The 20,720-nt window shown below is 42.1% G+C and overlaps 2 long non-coding RNA genes and 1 pseudogene across 3 annotated transcripts; 2 read left to right on the forward strand and 1 right to left on the reverse strand.

Annotated features, from left to right (window-relative positions):
- Positions 1–4,500: 4,500 nt before the first annotated feature.
- LOC124873800 lies at positions 4,501–11,916 on the reverse strand. Of its 2 annotated transcripts, none has more exons than XR_007039632.1 (3): positions 11,795–11,916; positions 7,226–7,351; positions 4,501–4,726 (listed from the first exon to the last, which is right to left on the reverse strand). It is a non-coding gene; the product is annotated as an uncharacterized LOC124873800 (long non-coding RNA). The 2 variants fall into 2 exon arrangements; XR_007039633.1 differs by lacking the exon at positions 11,795–11,916 and adding an exon at positions 11,421–11,524.
- LOC124873801 lies at positions 8,210–8,580 on the forward strand. The gene is made up of 2 exons (XR_007039634.1): positions 8,210–8,517; positions 8,550–8,580. It is a non-coding gene; the product is annotated as an uncharacterized LOC124873801 (long non-coding RNA).
- A 22-nt stretch (positions 11,917–11,938) lies between the features above and the next one.
- Positions 11,939–20,054, forward strand: LOC124873751 (annotated as a pseudogene).
- Positions 20,055–20,720: the final 666 nt, after the last annotated feature.

A 20,720-nucleotide genomic window follows, 5' to 3' on the forward strand; every position in this document is an offset into this window, starting at 1 on the left:
GAATCTGGGGTGTTTGTGTCTGTATGGTTGGATTTGTGTTTCTGGAATCTTTGTTCTCCACTGTCTGCATACAAGCCCTCTGAGCTCTCATGTTATTCTCTGTGTTGTTTCCTACGCTAAAGCTCCCGTGAGTTTCCCCTTTCCAAGGCAACCTTCAAGTTCAGACCAAGTTCTTCCTCTCTGTATGTTCTTGGATCTGAATACACCACGATGCCTGCAACTAAGTATAAACTTTTGATCTTTATTGCACAGTGGGCGACCCAAGGAACCTCATCAAATAACTCCCCAGTACAACCTGTCCACCCTCTGTTGCTCTCATCTTCTCCACCACTGCTCTTTACACCATTGCCCTCCAACCTTCTGATACAAAACACCACACGGACCTCTCTCCCTGGATTCCTACTCACTCTCACTCTCAATTCAGTTTATTTATATAGCGCCAATTCACAATACATGTTGTCTCAAGGTACTTCACAAAAGTCAGGTACATACATTCCAATTAATCGTAACCATTGAACAGTTCAGTCAGATTCAGTTATTTATTCAAATTGGATAAAAAGTTTTTCTATCTAAGGAAACCCAGCAGATTGCATCCAGTCAGTGACTTGCAGCATTCACTCCTCCTGGATGAGCATGTAGAGACAGTGGACAGTCACTGGCGTTGACTTTGCAGCAATCCCTCATACTGAGCATGCATGTAGCGACAGTGGAGAGGAAAAACTCCCTTTTAACAGGAAGAAACCTCCAGCAGAACCAGGCTCAGTGTGAGCAGCCATCTGCCATGACTGACTGGGGCAGAGTCAGGCCAGGTGTAGCTTCTAGGAAGAGAAAAGAGAGAACATAAAGTTAAAAACTGAAATAACAGCAAATAATGCAAAATTGGACAGTAGTGTGAGAATGTAGCGAAGAGGGTGAAAGTGGTAATTATGTCCTCCAGCAGCCTAAGCCTATAGCAGCATAATTACAGAGATAACTAACCCTAACCCTAATCTAAGCCACTCTAACTATAAGCTTTATCAAAAAGCATTGGCATTCATTTTTCACTCATACCAGTAAGCCTCCTCCATTTCCATCAACATTCCTCCCTGCATTATTTGTCCCGCTTACCTCTACCTCTCTCCCCTAGTGACTCTGCTGAGCTGTTTTCCCCCCAGGAAGTTCCTGGACCGAGATCTCCTGCACAATCAATATCATTATTTCACAATAAACTCTTGAACCTTTCCTCTGATCTTCTGAGAGAATTTATGCATGAGGGTCAGGTGTTTAAACTTCTAAGGCCCAAGGTGTTTTTTGACGTGCATTTTTTATTTATCTTTGCTATTCTGGGCTTATTAGAACCTAAGTAGAATAAAAACTAAGCATCATCTTTTGATATTACGTACTTTTGGAGAAAAACACAATCCACATATGGATTCCGGTTCCAAATTTCCACAAAACACAATACAGTCCCCTGTGTGAAATAGAGTGAAAAACTCTTTATTTCAACCTTGAACACAGCACTTTTTCCTGACTGTTTTGCATGTATTAACAACACAAACATGCATATTTTTGAAACTAAAAGCAACCAGCAAACCGTTCCAGGATGGCATTGTATGCATGTATCAAAATACAAAACATTCAAACCATTCATCTACTGTCATGTTGAGTGGGTCCCCACTCTTAGACAGTGACATAACAGAGCATTCTGAAATCAGTGTTGTCATATCTCTATCTATGTACTGTTCAAAATAGTCTAATGGGGTCCAGCCATGTCTGTCTCGATCAGTTTCATCCTGATGCTGATACTCCGCAAGGTTTGGCGTCAATGGAGTAGCTTTCTAGCGCATTCCATGTCCTGCACAACCAAAATATTACCATTACAATTTACAGTATTTGCAGTAAGTTACATTTTTACTCATGTAAGCAACTGAATTGTATCAGTGCATCGATAACAACTACTTTTTTCGGACTCCACTTTTATTTTGGTTTGGCTTGGTCCTGGTGTTGACTCTTCCAAGTCAATTCAATTCAATTCAGTTTATTTATATAGCGCCAATTCACAACACATGTCGTCTCAAGGTTCTTCACAACAGTCAGGTTCATACATTCCAATTAATCGTAACCATTGAACAGTTCAGTCAGATTCAGTTTTTTATTCAAATTGGATAAAAAGTTTTTCTATCTAAGGAAACCCAGCAGATTGCATCCAGTCAGTGACTTGCAGCATTCACTCCTCCTGGATGAGCATGTAGAGACAGTGGACAGTCACTGGTGTTGACTTTGCAGCAATCCCTCATACTGAGCATGCATGTAGCGACAGTGGAGAGGAAAAACTCCCTTTTAACAGGAAGAAACCTCCAGCAGAACCAGAACCAGGCTCAGTGTGAGCGGCCATCTGCCACGACTGACTGGGGGTTAGAGAGAACAGAGCAGAGACACAAAGAGAACAAAGAAGCACTGATCCAGGAGTACTTTCTATGGGAAGGAAAAGTAAATGTTAATGGATGTAGCTCCTTTAGTTGTTTCATCTAGAAAGAAAGAACAGATAAACTCTGAGCCAGTTTTCAAGGTTAGAGTCTGAAAGAGAGCACATAGAGTTAGTCACAGTAGAAGCTCAGTCAGTAGCTATGTCTAGGAGAGAGAAAGGGTTAAACACTGAAAGACAGGGCCATGTGGATCATCTGTAGAAGGTGAGCATTAAGTTGTTGCCAGCAGAAGCTCAGACGATGCCCCTCTCCAGAAAGGTGTCACAGGTAGACACAGAGTCAGGCCAGGTGTAGCTTCTAGGAAGAGAAAAGAGAGAACAAAGTTAAAAACTGAAATAACAGCAAATAATGCAAAATTGGAGAGTAGTATGAGAATGTAACAGAGAGGGTGAAAGTGGTCAGTATGTCCTCCAGCAGTCTAAGCCTATAGCAGCATAACTACACAGATAGCTCAGGATAACCTAAGCCACTCTAACTATAGCTTTATCAAAAAGGAAAGTTTTAAGCCTAGCCTTAAAAGTAGACAGGATGTCTGCCTCACGGACTAAAACTGGGAGCTGGTTCCACAGGAGAGGAGCTTGATAAAGGATCTGCCTCCCATTCTACTTCTAGAGACTAGGAACCACCAGTAAACCTGCAGTCTGAGAACGAAGTGCTCTGTTAGGAACATATGGACCAATCAGATCTTTGATGTATGATGGAGCTAAATCAGTTATATTCCGGTACTTGCAGTAATTCACCACATAACTACTAAATGCCCTATATTCACTTTCAGTCACCATAAACAGAAAACAAATAAAAGCAAATCTCAGAGTGCCGGGCAAATCAGACAGCGGTTAGTGGGGTAGTCCCAGTCCAACCGCCCAGTGTACTTTGCTTAGCAGCCAGATCAGCCTGCAAGCAGAGCTCCAAAAACTCATAAAGCACATTCTCATTCTTGATGAACTGACTGATGAAGTTTTGAGGTCTACTTTCTTGTTTGAAAACATCTTAAAACTACTTTTGTGGCAAATTACTACTTTAAAAATGACAAACGTGTGCCATAACCTCCTCTATTACTACAGCTGGTGGTGCCATGCCTCTGTGCACACAACCCTGTCCCTTTACCAATGCTGGGGAAATCTGAAAAATCCTACCTCCGGACCAGGACCAATTACCTGTGAAAGTAAAGCCCCAGGAAAGTGAAATTGCTCTGGTAAATTTGTATCGGGCATTCCAAAAAATGGGGCTTTCTACAAGCAGTGGAATAATCAGGGCTGACCTTCCCTCCATCCAGGACTTATACTGGTCTAGGGTCAGAAAAAGAGCTGCAAAAATCTCTGCAGACCCCACACACCCTGCACATAAACTGTTCAGAGCTTTACCTTCATGCTGCTGCTACAGAGCACTGTTCGCTAAAACCAGCCGCCACAGAGACAGTTTCTTCCCCCAGGCTGTTTCTCTGATGAACATTCAATAGAGTACAAAACAACAGCATACAGATGTTGCAAATGCATCTTTTTATTTATATATGTGTATATTTCTATAGAGTCCGAATGGACCATGTTCTCCACATCTATTGTCGATGCTGCTGCCCGTGGCTGCGGCCGTAGGGTCTGCGGTGCCTGTCGCAGCGGCGGTCCCCGAACCCGGTAGTGGACACCGGCAGTGGGGGACGCTGTCAGGCTGAAGGGGGAGTCCTATCGGCTGTGGTTGGCTTGTGGGACTCCTGAGGCGGCTGACGGGTACCATGGGGCCAAGCGTGTTGCGGCCCGGGCAGTGGCAGAGGCAAAAACTTGGACCTGGGAGGAGTTCGGTGAGGCCATGGAGAAGGACTACCAGTTGGCCCCGAAGCGATTCTGGCAAACCGTCCGGCGCCTCAGGATGGGGAAGCAGTGCTTCGCCAACACTGTTTACAGTGGGGGTGGGGAGCTGCTGACCTCGACTGGGGACATTATCGGCCGGTGGAAGGAGTACTTCGAGGATCTCCTCAATCCTGCCATCACGCATTCCCTGGTGGAAACAGAGGCTGGGGACTCGGGTTTGGACTCTTTCATCACCCAGGCTGAAGTCACCGAGGTGGTTAAAAAGCTCCGCGGTGGCAAGGCTTTGGGGTTGGATGAGATCCGCCCTGAGTACCTCAAGTCTTTGGATGTTGTGGGCCTGTCATGGTTAACACGCTTCTTCAACATTGCATGGCGGACGGGGACAGTGCCTTTGGATTGGCAGACTGGGGTGGTGGTCCCCCTTCATAAGAAGGGTGACCGGAGGGTGTGTTCCAACTACAGAAGAAAGAAGAAATCAGAAAAGCTTTATTGCCAAGTACGTTTTTGGACATACAAGGAATTTGTTTTGGCGTAGTCGGTGCAATACAGTACAAATTAAACAGTATAAACATATCTACAATATAATATAAATATATGTGCACAGTTTTAAGTGAGTGAGAGTAAATATAGAGCAGTATAAGATGCAAGAGCAATACAACAGTGCAGGTGATCATTGTGCAAGTAAAGCAGGAGTCCATGCTGAACGTTAATGTAACGCATAGAGTTACAGGTTACAAGTGTCCTGTCAGCAAAAAAAAGGGGGGGTGTGGGCTTTGTTAACAAGGCTGGTGGCAGATGGGAAAAAACTGTTCTTGTGGCGTGAGGTTTTGTTCCGGATGGACCGCAGCCTCCTGCCAGAGGGGAGAGTCTCAAAGAGTCTGTGACCGGGGTGGGAGGCATCAGCCAGAATCTTCCCTGCCCGCTTCAGGGTCCTGGAGGTGTACAGTTCCTGGAGCGACAGTAGACTGCAGCCAATCACCTTCTCAGCAGACCGAATGACACGCTGCAGCCTGCCCTTATCCTTGGCTGTAGCAGCGGCATACCAGATGGTGATGGAGGAGGTGAGGATGGACTCAATGATGGCTGTGTAGAAGTGCACCATCATAGTCTTTGGCAGGTTGAATTTCTTCAGCTGCCGCAGGAGCTTGATGAGGGAGCTGATGTTTGGCTCCCACTTGAGATCCTGGGAGATGATGGTTCCCAGGAAGCGGAAAGATTCCACAGTGTCAATTGGGGGATCACACTCCTCAGCCTCCCTGATAAGGCCTACGCCAGGGTATTGGAGAGGAGAGTCCAGACGATAGTCGAACCCCGGCTTCAGGAGGAACAGTGTGGTTTTCTTCCCGGCCGTGGGACACTGGACCAGCTCTATACCCTCTACAGGGTACTCGAGGGTTCATGGGAGTTTGCCCAACCGGTCCACATGTGTTTTGTGGACCTGGAGAAAGCATTCGACTGTGTCCCTCGTGATCCCCTGTGGGGGGTGCTCCTGGAGTATGGAATCGGTGGCTCTTTACTTGGGGCCATCCGGTCTCTGTACAAGCAGAGCAGGAGTTTGGTTCGCATTGCCGGCACTGTTCCCGGTGCATGTTGGACTCCGGCAGGACTGCCCTTTGTCACCGGTCCTGTTCATAACTTTCATGGACAGGATTTCTAGGCGCAGCCAAGGGCCGGAGGGGGTCTGGTTTGGGGACCAGAGGATTTCGTCTGTTCTTTTTTCAGATGACGTGGTCCTGCTGGCCCCCTCTAGCCAAGACCTACAGCATGCACTGTGGCGGTTCGCAGCCGAGTGTGAAGCGGCTGGGATGAAGATCAGCTCCTCCAAGTCCGAGGCCATGGTTCTCGACCGGAAAAGGGTGGCTTGTCCTCTTCAGGTTGGAGGGGAGTTCCTGCCTCAAGTGGAGGAGTTTAAGTATCTCGGGGTCTTGTTCACGAGTGAGGGAAGAATGGAGCGGGAGATCAACAGACGGATTGGTGCGGCTGCCACAGTAAAGGGGGCGCTGTGCCGGTCCGTTGTGGTGAAGAGAGAGCTGAGCCAAAAAGCGAAGCTCTCGATTTACCGTTCGGTCTACGTTCCTACCCTCACCTATGGCCATGAACTTTGGGTCATGACCGAAAGAACGAGATCCCGGATACAAGCGGCTGAAATGAGCTTCCTCCGTAGGGTGGCCGGGCACTCCCTTAGAGATAGGGTGAGGAGCTCGGCCATCCGGGAGGGGCTCGGAGTAGAGCCGCTGGTCCTCCACATCGAGAGGAGCCAGTTGAGGTGGCTTGGGCATCTATACCGGATGCCTCCTGGACGCCTTCCTCGGGAGGTGTTCCAGGCACGTCCCACCGGGAGGAGGTCCAGGGGACGGCCCAGGACACGCTGGAGGGACTATGTCTCTCGGCTGGCCTGGGAACGCCTTGGGCTCCCCCTGGAGGAGCTGGAGGAGGTGTCTGGGGAGAGGGACGTCTGGGCGTCTCTGCTGAGTCTGCTGCCCCCTCGACCCGGTCCTGGATAAAGTGGAAGACAACGAGTACGAGTACGAGAGCGTAGTGAGAGCGAAGGGAATTTCACTGGAGTTAAAAAATCTGAACTTTTCTGTCAATTCACATGGTGTCTATAGCCCTCTGTTCAGCACAACAGCTGTCATACAGGTATGAAACTTCCAGCAGTTGCTCAGGGTATATCTATGTTCACGTAGGAAATTATATTTTATTCATAAGTATTTCATTTTCAGATGCATATGTCAGCAAGCCTGATTTCTTGGTCGCCGATCAGCCGTTATTTAAACTACGTAATTATTCAATACTTGGCTACCATGGTACATTCTGTAGTCCTATCAGCTCTTGCCTGGTGTATTTTGGCGTTCCTCGTCCATATGTTTAGGCACAAAAATGTTTATTATATTTAGAAGATGTGGACAGTACAATTTGACTGTTTATCTGTTGAGCTGAGATTTATTTACTCACCAAAGACAGATGAAAAGGTGTTCTGCAGCGGGGAGACAGCGCCTGTAGTTGGTGTCCTGAAGGCTGATTCATCCCCACGAGGGACAGCAGGTCCTCAAACTGGATCCTGGACAGATGGAAGTACCGCTGAAAGCAGGGGCGAAAATCCCATTATATTTTTGGGGGGACACTAAACAGAAAAATTTCAGAGAGTAATTCTTGGGGGGACATGGAAAAAAAAGCTCCCTCCCTCTCTCTTTCCTGCTCCTTGGAAAATTTTCAGCATGTTAAAATTATGTTATTGAAAAATATTTGTAGTTATAGCATTGCTCTTTATTAGTCCATATTTTACCCCTATACACGTTTTTTATGTTCAACCAGCAATGTCAACAATGGTAATAGGTGAAAGGTAGCAATGGTCCATCTTTATGATTACATCTAACAGAATTTATTTGCATTCTGCTCTAATTTACACTTTAGTGAATTAGATTTATATCTGACAATAACATCCTGACAGAGGTTTTTGAAAAATCTGTCCTCTGTCCTAAGTGATCTCTTTTCCCTCCTCGCTCTCTTCTCATGTGTCCCATCAGTGCTGCTACTAACATTCAGCTTGTTAACCATCATACGCTAGGCTATTAGCTTAGCTAGCAGCTGACGGTAGAGGCTGGTTTTGGACAAAGCGGGAGAAATATCACTTTTTATGTTATAACCTTGCACTCTTTGAACGAGTGATGTGATAAATGACTAACTGGCTTTTACACATTGGTGCAGTTTCCTCATCAACTGAAAACCAAGCTGCCAAGTGCAGCAGCCGGTAGCCCCTCCAGTTGGAAACAGCATGTGGACCAAACCACTTTGTGGGATAGGGGTGTCGTGATCTTTTAATAATTAGGAAACTTTTTTACGTACTATCTAACTTGGATCACTTTAGCTGTGCTTTTATTAAATATTACTATATTATCATTTAAAAAATGTTTTTGTATTTCCAATGATTATTGGGGGGTACACCTCCCATCCGTCCCCCCCGGACGTCCCCCGCCTATTGCTGAAAGCAACTGTCATACATGCACAGCTCCGGGAGTAGGTGGTAGTACTTTCTAAACTGGTTCAGTCTCTGGAGAATCTGGTGAACCCAAGGATGTTGACACCGGCAGCATTGTTCGGCATTCCATAAATAAAGCACTGTCACTCGCTCCATGTTGAGTTGAACCTGGTAAGCAGCAGATAGAATCTCCTCCTATTTGATGACGCGGTGAAGCGAGTGGAGCTTTGTTGCACGTTGGCCATGCGAATTGCTAGCGAAATGTCAGGTGAGCGAAATGTCAGGTGAGCGAAATGTCAGGTGAGCGAAATGTCAGGCAAGCAACCGCACGCGAATGAGGTGAAAAATTTGCTAGAATCACAGTCGGTCTGAATGCACCATGATAGTGGTAGACTTACATTGTAGCCACAGCTGCCCTGGGCAGACTGACTAAAGTAGGGCTGCCATACAATCTGTGTCAATGAGCCCTTTGACCACCATCAGGAGGCAAGGCAGATGAAGTGTCTTGCCTTGGAACACAATGACTGAGATGGACAGAGCGGGGTTGAAACTGGCAACTCGCCGGTGACAGGATGAACCCCTAGCACCTGAGCCACCATACTGTTGGTAAAATATTTTACAAGAAAAGGAAAAACCTTGCTCTTCAAATTAATAGTTTGATTATGACTTTCCTCTGGATTCCTCTCCATGCAGATATAAAAAGTCACAGAGGAGGTAAAATGCTATCCAATCAAAACCACAACAACAGGATTTAATTGAAAAAGTTACTTCTGGCTCATCTCTGCTGATTGGCAGTGAAACAGTTTAGTTATAGTTTCCTAGTGAGTTGACCACCTATGTACCTTCTACAGCTTTTTAGGCTGTATTAAACAACATGGATCAATAAATATTTACAAGCATAGAGACCCTGATTTATTATACTTAGCGGCTGTATACTTAATTATTTAATACTGTGTAGTGAATATGACGTTTATGAAACGACTAAAGGAGCTACATCCACTAACATTTACTTTTCCTTCCCATAGAAAGTATTCCGATCAATCCTTCTGTGTTCCTTTTGTGTTTCTGCCCTGTTATCTCAAACCTCCAGTCGGTCGTGGCAGATGGCCGCTCACACTGAGCCTGGTTCTGGTTCTGCTGGAGGTTTCTTCCTGTTAAAAGGGAGTTTTTCCTCTCCACTGTCGCTACATGCATGCTCAGTATGAGGGATTGCTGCAAAGTCAACACCAGTGACTGTCCACTGTCTCTACATGCTCATCCAGGAGGAGTGAATGCTGCAAGTCACTGACTGGATGCAATCTGCTGGGTTTCCTTAGATAGAAAAACTTTTTATCCAATTTGAATAAATAACTGAATCTGACTGAACTGTTCAATGGTTGGGATTAATTGGAATGAATGAACCTGACTTTGTGAAGAACCTTGAGACGACATGTGTTGTGAATTGAATTGAATTGAATTTGGTTCTTGGAAATATGTTGAAAAAGTAAAATCTGGACATATTGATATTGCAAAATTACTGGTCCTCCTCAAATGTTCCATTCATCAGTAAGGTTATTGAGTGTGTCAACTGTTAAATACCTTCTAAACAATGACCAGGTGCTTTGACGCAGACTGTGGAAGAACCACAGTCTTAGTATTATTGGATCTCTGTGCAGCATTTAACCTTGTTGATCACAGTATATTACTGGAACAACTGGAGAACTGGGTCGGTCTTTCTGGTACAACACTTGACTGGTTTAAGTCTTGCTTGGAGGACAGGGACTTCTTTATGTCAGCAGGTAACCCTACATCAGAGTTGGCAAAAATCACATGCATACCATAACTATGCAGATGATAAGCAGCTCTACATTACAATGTCACCAGGTGACCATGAATCTACTCAGCATTGGCTAGATGCATAGGACAAATCAATGTGTGGATGCGCCATAATTTTCATCAGCTGAATAAAAACAAAACTGATGTCATTATTTTGGGAGCAAAGGAAGAACGATCAAGAGTCAGCACACAGCTTCAGTTGCTGCAACTAAAAAAAACAGTGATCAGGCCAACAATCTGGGTGTAGTCATGGATTCAGACTTGAACCTATAGAGAGACATAAAGATAATCATCACGTTGGCCTTCTATGACCTTCAGTCAAATTAATTACTGCAACAGTGTCTTCACAGGTCTGCCTAAAAAGTCAATCATAACAGCCGCAACGGATCCAGAAAGCTGCTGCCTGCATCCACACTAAAACTAACAAAGTAGAGAACATCACCCCAGTTCTAAAGTCCTTCCACTGACTCCCTCTATCTCAGAGAACAGAGTTCAAAATACATATGTTAGTTTATAAGTCACTGAATGGCCTAGCACCAAAATATATAAAGATTTATTGCCGTTGTATCAACCTTCCAGACCAATCGGGTCTGAGGGTTTAAGTCTACTCTGCATCCCCTGAATCAGAACCAAACATAGAGAAGCAGTATTAATTTCTTATGATCCACTAATCTGGAACAAACTTCCATTAACCTGCAGAAATGCTGAAACCCTGAGTTCCTTTGAATCAATGTTAAAACTCTTGATGCTTTTGACTGTTGTATTTAAACTTAATTTTAGCCTGCAGTATAACTTTCCTTTACTTTCCTGTATCAAGCCACTGCTGTGTCCTTTTTTTTAATCATGTAAAGCACTTTGAATTGCCTTGCTCCTAAAATTTACTGCACAATAAACTTTCAAAAATATTAATTCAATAATAATAATTCAGAAATACTATGTTCAACCCTAAGGGAAAAGAAATGTTGTTGTAGCACATAAACCTGCATTGCCTTTCCAACTATTATTATTATTATGCTATTTTCAAAATGTTTTAATTTATTGATCTGGTTATAATACATTTTTATATTTCTTATGCTTCACAGTTTTGTGGAATATAAAATAAAAGCTGCTAGGTTTAGTTTTTCAGATTCATGCAATGCAAACATAAAAATGTTGGATTAAATTAAATGTTTTTTACAGCCTCCAGTCAGTTCACAATGCTGCTGCAAGGCTTTCAACCAACAAAGAATAGAGAGAACACATTTCTTCAGTTTCAATCTATACATTGGCTACATTGGCATTTTAGGATCCATTTTGAAATGTTGGTCCCTACTTTTAGAACCCTATGTGGTAAAGACCCGAGCTTATACCACTGACCTGCTGAAGCCCAATACCACTTCTTGCAGTCCAATATCTTCCAGTCAAAGGCTGTTAATGGTCTCATGAACACATTTTAAGACCAAGAAGAGCCAAGGCTGCTAGATTGGCCTCCATCTTTGCACTGTCTTCATTCTGTTGTATTATTTAAGAAGCACTTGAAGACCAATTTACTCAGACAGGTTTTTTACTAGTTTTATGCTGCATGATATAATACATTTACTGTTTAGATCTTTTCTTTTATGTTTTATCAGATACAGAAAATATATACGTACAGCAGGACTCAAAACTACATAAAAGCAATCTGAAGAAAAACAAATGCTTGGACCTGGGAGCGGAACGTAAGGGTCGGTCATGTTTCTGGTGTAAATTACCGTGTGAGACTTCCGGCGGAAGTAAACAACAAGGCGCTAGCATCGTTAGCTTCCAGGTTTTCTTCTGTTTATCGTCGGTTTTTGCTGTGTGAGCTGAATATTTCAGAGTCTGCAGTAACAACATCTTCGGTTCATCATCTGAGAGAATTGATCAGAGAGCGACTAACTGCTGCTGCTGGAGAAATATTCAGAAACATCGTTCATTAGGAGGAAGAGATCGATCATCAGCTCAGACTGCTGGATATCAGCTGGAAAACCCAGATCAGATCAGAACCTACAGGTATGTTACCTGTACGGTGGCCTGAATGAACTAACACTGGAACACAGAGAATATGATCAGGGGACTAGTTGATGCCGCGGAGGAAAGAGGACGTGTCCGTGTTTTGTTCACAGCTCGATTATTTTGTTGGGGTGGATGATCCTACAGATTTTATAAATATTGTTTCACAAAACAGAAGCGTCAATATTACTGATGTTGAAACTTTTAACTGTTGATGACAGTCTGTCCTGTTTTTAAGCCGGGTGAGCAGTTTGTCGCGATTTATGCGCTCAATTCGTCTATATATAAAACTGAAACAGTATGTCTACTGTACGCTCTACGTTCTACTATGCGTTCACCCTAACACTATTTTCTAAATAATTGCTAGTTTTGTGTTTTTAGCTAATTATGTGCATGCTAAAACCTGGGAGGGATTTTAGCTAGTATGAAGGTGAAGTATTTACTTCCTTACAGATTTTCTTTCACAGAGTTACACACAGAGATAACCCGAATAAATAAAAATAATTTTCAGCTGATTTATTGTATTAAGAGAAAAAGTAGTAAAAATAATATCCCTGCCCAAAACCTAATAACTGTTTGTGCCATCCTTGACAGAAACAACTATTATTAAATCTTAATTATAGGTGTAATTGAGTCTTTCCATCACAGACAAGGAATCTTTGAAGAATCCTTTTTGACCATATTGGAGGGTCTTTGAGCATGAAAGGCCTGTTTAAGGTCAGACTTCAGCATCCCAGCTAGATTTAAATCTGGGCTTTGACTAGGCTACTTCAAAACCTACATTTTGTTGTGCTTTAAGTGAGATAACATTGGAAGTAACTGTAGAACCTGATCTGTGTTTGGACTGTTTTGATCGATTGGAGCTCCCGATTATCAAAAATATTAGCTTCATCTAAACCTTCAACTTGTATGTTAGACCCAAAGCGATTAAGTTAGTTGTAATTAAACCTTTACTTAAGAAACCTTTGCTTGATCAAAGATGATGTAATAAATTACAGACCTATATCCAATCTTTCGTTCGTATCTATAATTCTTAAGAAAATAGTTGCTAATCAAGTGTGTGAACATTTATACAATAATGATCAGTTTGCAGAGTTTCAGTTTCAGACCTCATCATAGCACTGAAACAGCTCTGCTGAAAGTACCTATTGATATTTTCCTAGCCTCAGATAACGGACTTGTGTCTGTTCTGGTTCTGTTAGATCTCAGTGCTGCATCCATTTGCACAACAGCATGTGAAATTGATTGTCAATCAGTGTCGCATCCTAAGTGAATGTTTGATTTCACAGAAGTTGATTTACTTGGAGTTATATTGTGTTGTTTGAGTGTTCCCTTAATTTTTTTTTGAGCATTGTGTCTGTGTGTGTGCGTGTATATATATATATACGTCAATTCATCTTGGGAATGACATATACAAGTCCTGCACAGTGGTCAGAGGGATTTTAAGCCATTCTTCTTGCAGGATAGTGGCCAGGTCACTACGTGATACTGGTGGAGGAAAACGTTTCCTGACTTGCTCCTCCAAAACACCCCAAAGTGGCTCAATAATATTTAGATCTGGTGACTGTGCAGGCCATGGGAGATGTTCAACTTCACTTTCATGTTCATCAAACCAATCTTTCACCAGTCTTGCTGTGTGTATTGGTGCATTGTCATCCTGATACACGGCACCGCCTTCAGGATACAATGTTTGAACCATTGGATACACATGGTCCTCTAGAATGGTTCGGTAGTCCTTGGCAGTGACGCGCCCATCTAGCACAAGTATTGGGCCAAGGGAATGCCATGATATGGCAGCCCAAACCATCACTGATCCACCCCCATGCTTCACTCTGGGCATGCAACAGTCTGGGTGGTATGCTTCTTTGGGGCTTCTCTACACCGTAACTCTCCTGGATGTGGGGAAAACAGTAAAGGTGGACTCATCAGAGAACAATACATGTTTCACATTGTCCACAGCCCAAGATTTGCGCTCCTTGCACCATTGAAACCGACGTTTGGCATTGGCATGAGTGACCAAAGGTTTGGCTATAGCAGCCCGGCCGTGTATATTGACCCTGTGGAGCTCCTGACGGACAGTTCTGGTGGAAACAGGAGAGTTGAGGTGCACATTTAATTCTGCCGTGATTTGGGCAGCTGTGGTTTTATGTTTTTTGGATACAATCCGGGTTAGCACCAGAACATCCCTTTCAGACAGCTTCCTCTTGCGTCCAGTTAATCCTGTTGGATGTGGTTCGTCCTTCTTGGTGGTATGCTGACATTACCCTGGATACCGTGGCTCTTGATACATAACAAAGACTTGCTGTCTTGGTCACAGATGCGCCAGCAAGACGTGCACCAACAATTTGTCCTCTTTTGAACTCTGGTATGTCACCCATAATGTTGTGTGCATTTCAATATTTTGAGCAAAACTGTGCTCTTACCCTGATAATTGAACCTTCACACTCTGCTCTTACTGGTGCAATGTGCAATCAATGAAGACTGGCTACCAGGCTGGTCCAATTTAGCCATGAAACCTCCCACACTAAAATGACAGGTGTTTCAGTTTCATTGTCCAACCCCTGTATATATATATATATATATTATATATATGGAAAAGACAACAGGAGGAAATCTTTGGTGATTATCAAGACACTCGATAAAGGAGTGGTTCTGCAGGTGGGGACCACAGACCACTTCTCAGTACCGATGCTTTCTGGCTGATGTTTTGGTCACTTTTGAATATTGGTGGTGCTTTCACACTCGTGGTAGCATGAGACGGACTCTACAACCCACACAAGTGGCTCAGGTAGTGCAGCTCATCCAGGATGGCACATCAATGCGAGCTGTGACAAGAAGGTTTGCTGTGTCTGTCAGCGTAGTGTCCAGAACCTGGAGACGCTACCAGGAGACAGGCCAGTACACCAGGAGACGTGGAGGAGGCCGTAGGAGGGCAACAACCCAGCAGCAGGACCACTACCTCCACCTTTGTGCAAGGAGGAACAGGAGGAGCACTGCCAGAGCCCTGCAAAATGACACACACACACGTGGACAAAATTGTTGGTACCCCTCGGTTCATGAAAGAAAAACCCACAATGGTCACAGAAATAACTTGAATCTGACAAAGGTAATAATGAATAAAAATTCTATGAAAATGAACAAATGAAAGTCAGACATTGTATAGGCCCACTGACTGATTACAAGAATGTAGACACCTGTGATGCTAATTAATGGACACACCTTAATTTAACATTTAACCCTTTGGTCACATTATTTTCAGGGTACCATCATTTTTGTCCAGGCCTGTTTCATGAATTTATTTTTTATAATAATTCTGTTGAAACATGTTTGAAAAACAATGTCTGACTTTCATTTGTTCATTTTCATAGATGTTTTATGCATTATTACCTTTGTCAGATTCAAGTTATTTCTGTGACCATTGTGGGTTTTTCTTTCATGAACCGAGGGGTACCAACAATGTTGTCCACGTGTGTAGATAAATTTATATATAAATATATAGATATATTAAAAAAGGTTAAAAGCCTTAAGCTGATTCAAAATGCTGCAGCAAGAGTTCTGATGAAAATTAAAAAGAGAGATCATATTTCTCCTATTTTAGCTTCCCTTCATTGGCTCCCTGTTAAATCCAGAATATAATTTAAAATTCTCCTCCTCACATATAAAGCCCTTAATGATCTAGCTCCATCATACATCAGAGATCTGATTGGTCCATATGTTCCTAACAGAGCACTTTGTTCTCAGACTGCAGGTTTACTGGTGGTTCCTAGAGTCTCGTTATCTCTAAAAATAGTTTTTACAAAACTGTTAACATTGTTCTACTGTTCTTCATTCCCTCAGGTCTTCTACAGCATCATGTCTGTTACTACATGGGAGGTTGCTGCTGGTCAATATCTCATAACCAAAGAGAGGAACTCTGTTCTGGATCAAAATATATCAGACATTGGGGAATTAAAAGAGGAACAGGAGGAACCAGAACCACAGCCGATGATTGAGACAAAAGAGGAACCAGAACCTCAACCAATTAATGAGAAACGGGTTGAACTGTGCATCTTTGAGGACGACAGGCAGCTTTTAGTGAAGCAGGAAACCAACACCTCTATGGTGACCATTGATTATGAGGAAATATTCTACAATGGACCAGAACTGCAGCAGATGATTGAGACAAAGGAGGAACCAAATCCTGTACCTATTAAAGAGGAACAGAAGGAACCTGAACCACAGCAGATGATTGAGACAAAAGAGGAACCAGAACCTTGGCCAATTAAAGAAGAACAAGTTCAACTCTGCATCTTTCAGGATGAAGAGCAACTTTTAGTGAAGCAGGAGACTGATTCCTTTATTCTGACTCCTACTGATCAAAAAGACTCCAGTGAACCAGAAACTATCAAGAATCATCTGCTTTGTTCAACCCGCCCTGAAGATAAAAACCAACATCAACAAGGAAACACTCAGCAAGACTCTGGATCAAATACAGTGAAAGATCTAAAGCCAGAGAGAAGACGCAAAAAACCCAGAAAACAAAGTGATAATGTGGACAACTCAAAACTAATAGGGCATAAAAAGAAATTACCCTTATGTAAAGTATGTGGCAAATGTTTCACTACTCGACATATCTTAGCCGTACACATGAGTACTCATACAGGTGAGAAGCCTTTCTCATGTGAGACCTGTGGAAAGGGTTTCACAAGGAAATCTTCCCTGACGGCACATATGAGAACTCACACAGGAGAGAAGCCGTATTCTTGTGAGTTGTGTGAAAAATCATATCGAAATCGTAGTCATTTGATTTGTCACATGAGAACTCATACGGGTGAGAAGCCTTTCTCATGTGTGACCTGTGGAAAAGGTTTCACTGTGAAACCTTCGCTGACTGCTCATATGAGAACTCACACAGGTGAAAAGCCGTATTCTTGTGAATTGTGTGATAAATCTTATAGAGAACTTAGTCATTTGTCTTGTCACTTGAGAACTCATACAGGTGAAAAGCCCTATTTTTGTAAAGTGTGTGGTAAATCTTACATTAACAGTAGTAATTTGAATTGTCACATGAGAACTCACACAGGTGAGAAGCCTTTCTCATGTTTAACCTGTGGAAAAAGTTACCTTAGAAAACCGGACCTGACTGCACACATAAGAAGTCACACAGGTGAGAAGCCGTATTGTTGTGAGTTCTGTGAAAAATCTTATCGAGACCGTAGTTACTTAATTTGTCACATGAGAACTCATACAGGTGAGAAGCCTTTTGCTTGTAAAATGTGTGATAAATCTTTCATTAACAGCAGTAGTTTGATTAGTCACATTAGAACTCACACAGGCGAGAAGCCTTTCTCATGTCTGACCTGTGGAAAGAAATTCTCCAAACCATATAATTTGACAATGCACATTCGAATTCATACAGGCGACAAGTTATATTCCTGTGAACTGTGTGGTAAGTCATTCACCACCAGATGTAAACTGACTACACATGTGTGTAGTAAAAAACCTTAGGATGTTCAAAAACTTTACAGAAAGATCTTTCTTTGTTTGACAACCAGAGGGAATGTTACGATTATATTGTTACGTTTATTTAAGTAACAATATTTCGTCCTTTTCTACTTGTTTTGTTTTTTTGTTACTTTACCTGTGAACAAGTCATTTGCTCTTGTGCTGGAACTGGGGCAGATTGTTGTTTTAATTGCGCTCATGGGTTTTTCATCAAATATGGAGATAAATGGGCGTAAAAAGTAAAAAAGAAACTTACTTTAAAGTGTCAAATGTCAACACAGGCACATAACAATCCCCTGGTGGTGACTAAAGACCAATAAATGGTCATTAGGATGGGTAGGGGGGTGGTTACATCTTGGACAGCTTGCCAGTCCATCACAGATGCTCATATCTCATAAATGAATTAATTAGATGGTAAGATTTCATCTGAAACCTGTTTACTTTATTTTTTCCCATTTGATTTCTAAACTGTTTAGGCCTTTTGACAAACTATGACCCCTGATAAAATGTATCAAAGTAATCTAGCTACATTTCTTTACCATAGAACATACTTGACACTTCAAACTCAGCGATGACACAACCGGACATTCTCCAGGCATGTCTGCACAAATCTCAATTTTTACGACTGCGTACATGTATGTGGTGTCACACAATAAATTCCTCGGTGAGAAAACGTTTCCACATCAAACTGTTTTATATGTGACACACTGCTACGAGCAGCCGGTCGTGAGTACACGCAGTGTCATGGCCTCTCGCACTGCCAGGTGAATTCCTGTTCTTTGTCCTTAGTGTGGTTTAATGGGCTTTAACACCACCTTCTTTTCTTTTTGTTTTTCCAAACTACACGGCAAATTAGCTCTGCCTCCCCATTCGATGACGACATGGCAGAAAGTGTGTGATATGTAGGAATTTGTCACCAGAAATATAACCAACAGAAATGTGTAATGAATCAGTAAAGTTTGTAGACAAGGGTGCCCTTTGCCGCCTTTGGTGATCACAATAGCAACGCATCTACATCCTTAGTTCAGGGAAATAAAGGTGGGCCCAACAGAACACAGAATAGCTTTGTATGCTGACGATGTGATTCTAATGATGTCAAAATTAAAAGAATCAACCCCTGGTCTGCAGCATTTAATGGAAAGATTAAATGCTGGTTTGGTCATTCAGTGCAAATGAAAGACCAAACCAAATCTCTGATACAAGTCAGTATAATTTAGTAGATCAATTTAAATATTTGGGGATATGGATCTTGCCCAAGTAAGAGCACATTGCTACTGCAGTTATGAATCTGTAATTACTGAAATAATGGTGTTAACTAATTGTTAGATGCCACAACAAATAACAATAGGGAGAATAAATATCTTGAAAATTAATATTTTACCCAAACTTCTCTATTTGTTTCAAAATTTTCCCGAGAGGTTTAAAATGTTCTGATTTAAAGCTGTATTACTGGGCTGCTCAGCTGAGGACCATCACGTTTTATTTTTCAAATGCAAATCTTCGTCATTGGACCGAAATGGAAACCGATGAATTAGAATTACCTCTTCCTCTAAACTTATATTCAGCTTTGAAAAAATCTCCCATAGTAAAGCAAATTATAAAAATATGATATGAAATAAAAAATACTTAAGACAGATTCATTATCTCAGTACAGCCAATATGGGGCAATCAGAATTTTGAATGAGGAAGAGCAGATCTTGGGTTATGGTTATTATAAGGGACTAAAAAAGATCCAAGATCTCACGTGGTTCTGATACATTGATGTCCTTTGAAGAATTAAAAGTAAAATTTATTCTTCACAAAATAAATGTTTTAAGTATCTCAAACTTAGAAGTTTTATTCAAAGGAACCAAAGTAACGTAGTCAGAAAACCACCAAAATCTTTACTGGAAGATATGGTGACGGGATGATTGCTGAGCTTTATAGTTTTTTGATATCTAAATCATATGACAGCTCATCATTTAAATAACCGACTTGGAAATAGGATCTACAGAGTAAAATATACGACTACAACTGGGAAAGGGCTTGTGTCGATGCTCATTCTTAAGACCATAAACATACGATTAAAATGAATACAATACAAATTGTTTTTGAGGGTAGATGTGACGCCAGTGGGACTGAACAGATGAAAGTAATATTCTGGATATATGTACAAAATGTATGGAATGCAAAGGCACGTTGTTTCACTGTGTCTGGCAGTGTAAAATAAATAAAGGTTCTGGACCCTTGTTTAATTACTCTTAACAATTGGCCTTATTAGATATTAAAAGAGATCTATAGTTAACTTCTATATTCCTATTTCGTAAGTATGACATGTTGCTGTTTCCAAAGCACAATTAAATGTAAAATAGATTGCCAATACCACCAGGAATTATGGTCTGGCTTTTTTCTTTGTTCATTCTTTTCTCACCCATATGTGTTACTAATTCAGTAAATATCTCTGAAGTGTGTATGTGTATGTGAAAAAAAAGCAATAAAAATATTGTTGAAAAAAAATTGTTGGTTGTCAAAGCAGGTACAAAACGATCCCCTGGCGATAACTAGTAACTAATAAATGATTAATAGAAGGTGCCTGTTATAAACCCAAAAGGTCAGGTACATCATGACCAAAAGCTACAGCGGTACAACATGGTGGAGTGGATAAAACCAGCAGCAGAAGACCAGTTGGTTCGTTTACTGGCAGCAGCAGTTTGCTTCCATCTTGCAGTCTAGTCCGAAAACAAATCCTGTAGAGACAGGAACAAAGTGGATTCTGTTTTTCAAACCTTTGAGGAAGTGTCATCAGTGTGCAAATCATTTCACCCCTTGCCACTTTGTGCTACTCTAGTTTTTGGTGGATTCATTAATTACTTTTTTGGCTATGAAATGAAGCGGCCTGCTAAAAGCACTTTATACTACAGTCACTGACAGTGGTAGACTACATTGTAGCCACAACTGCCATGGCCAGGGGACAAGGACACGAGTGAGACGAACAGAGCAGCGTTTGAACCGTCAATCCACAGGTTAAAGGACAAACGCCGCTTGTTTGTTGCTAATGGGGTTGTTGGGTCCATCCAACAATCCAAAAAAAAAAAGACTTGAACTACACTCAAAAAAACAAAAGAGCTTGGTCTTATGGTACCCGTCAGCCAACTCAGGAGTCCCACAAGCCAACCACAGCCG

This window comes from Girardinichthys multiradiatus, chromosome 9, assembly GCF_021462225.1.
Source record: "Girardinichthys multiradiatus isolate DD_20200921_A chromosome 9, DD_fGirMul_XY1, whole genome shotgun sequence".
NCBI lineage: Eukaryota > Metazoa > Chordata > Actinopteri > Cyprinodontiformes > Goodeidae > Girardinichthys > Girardinichthys multiradiatus.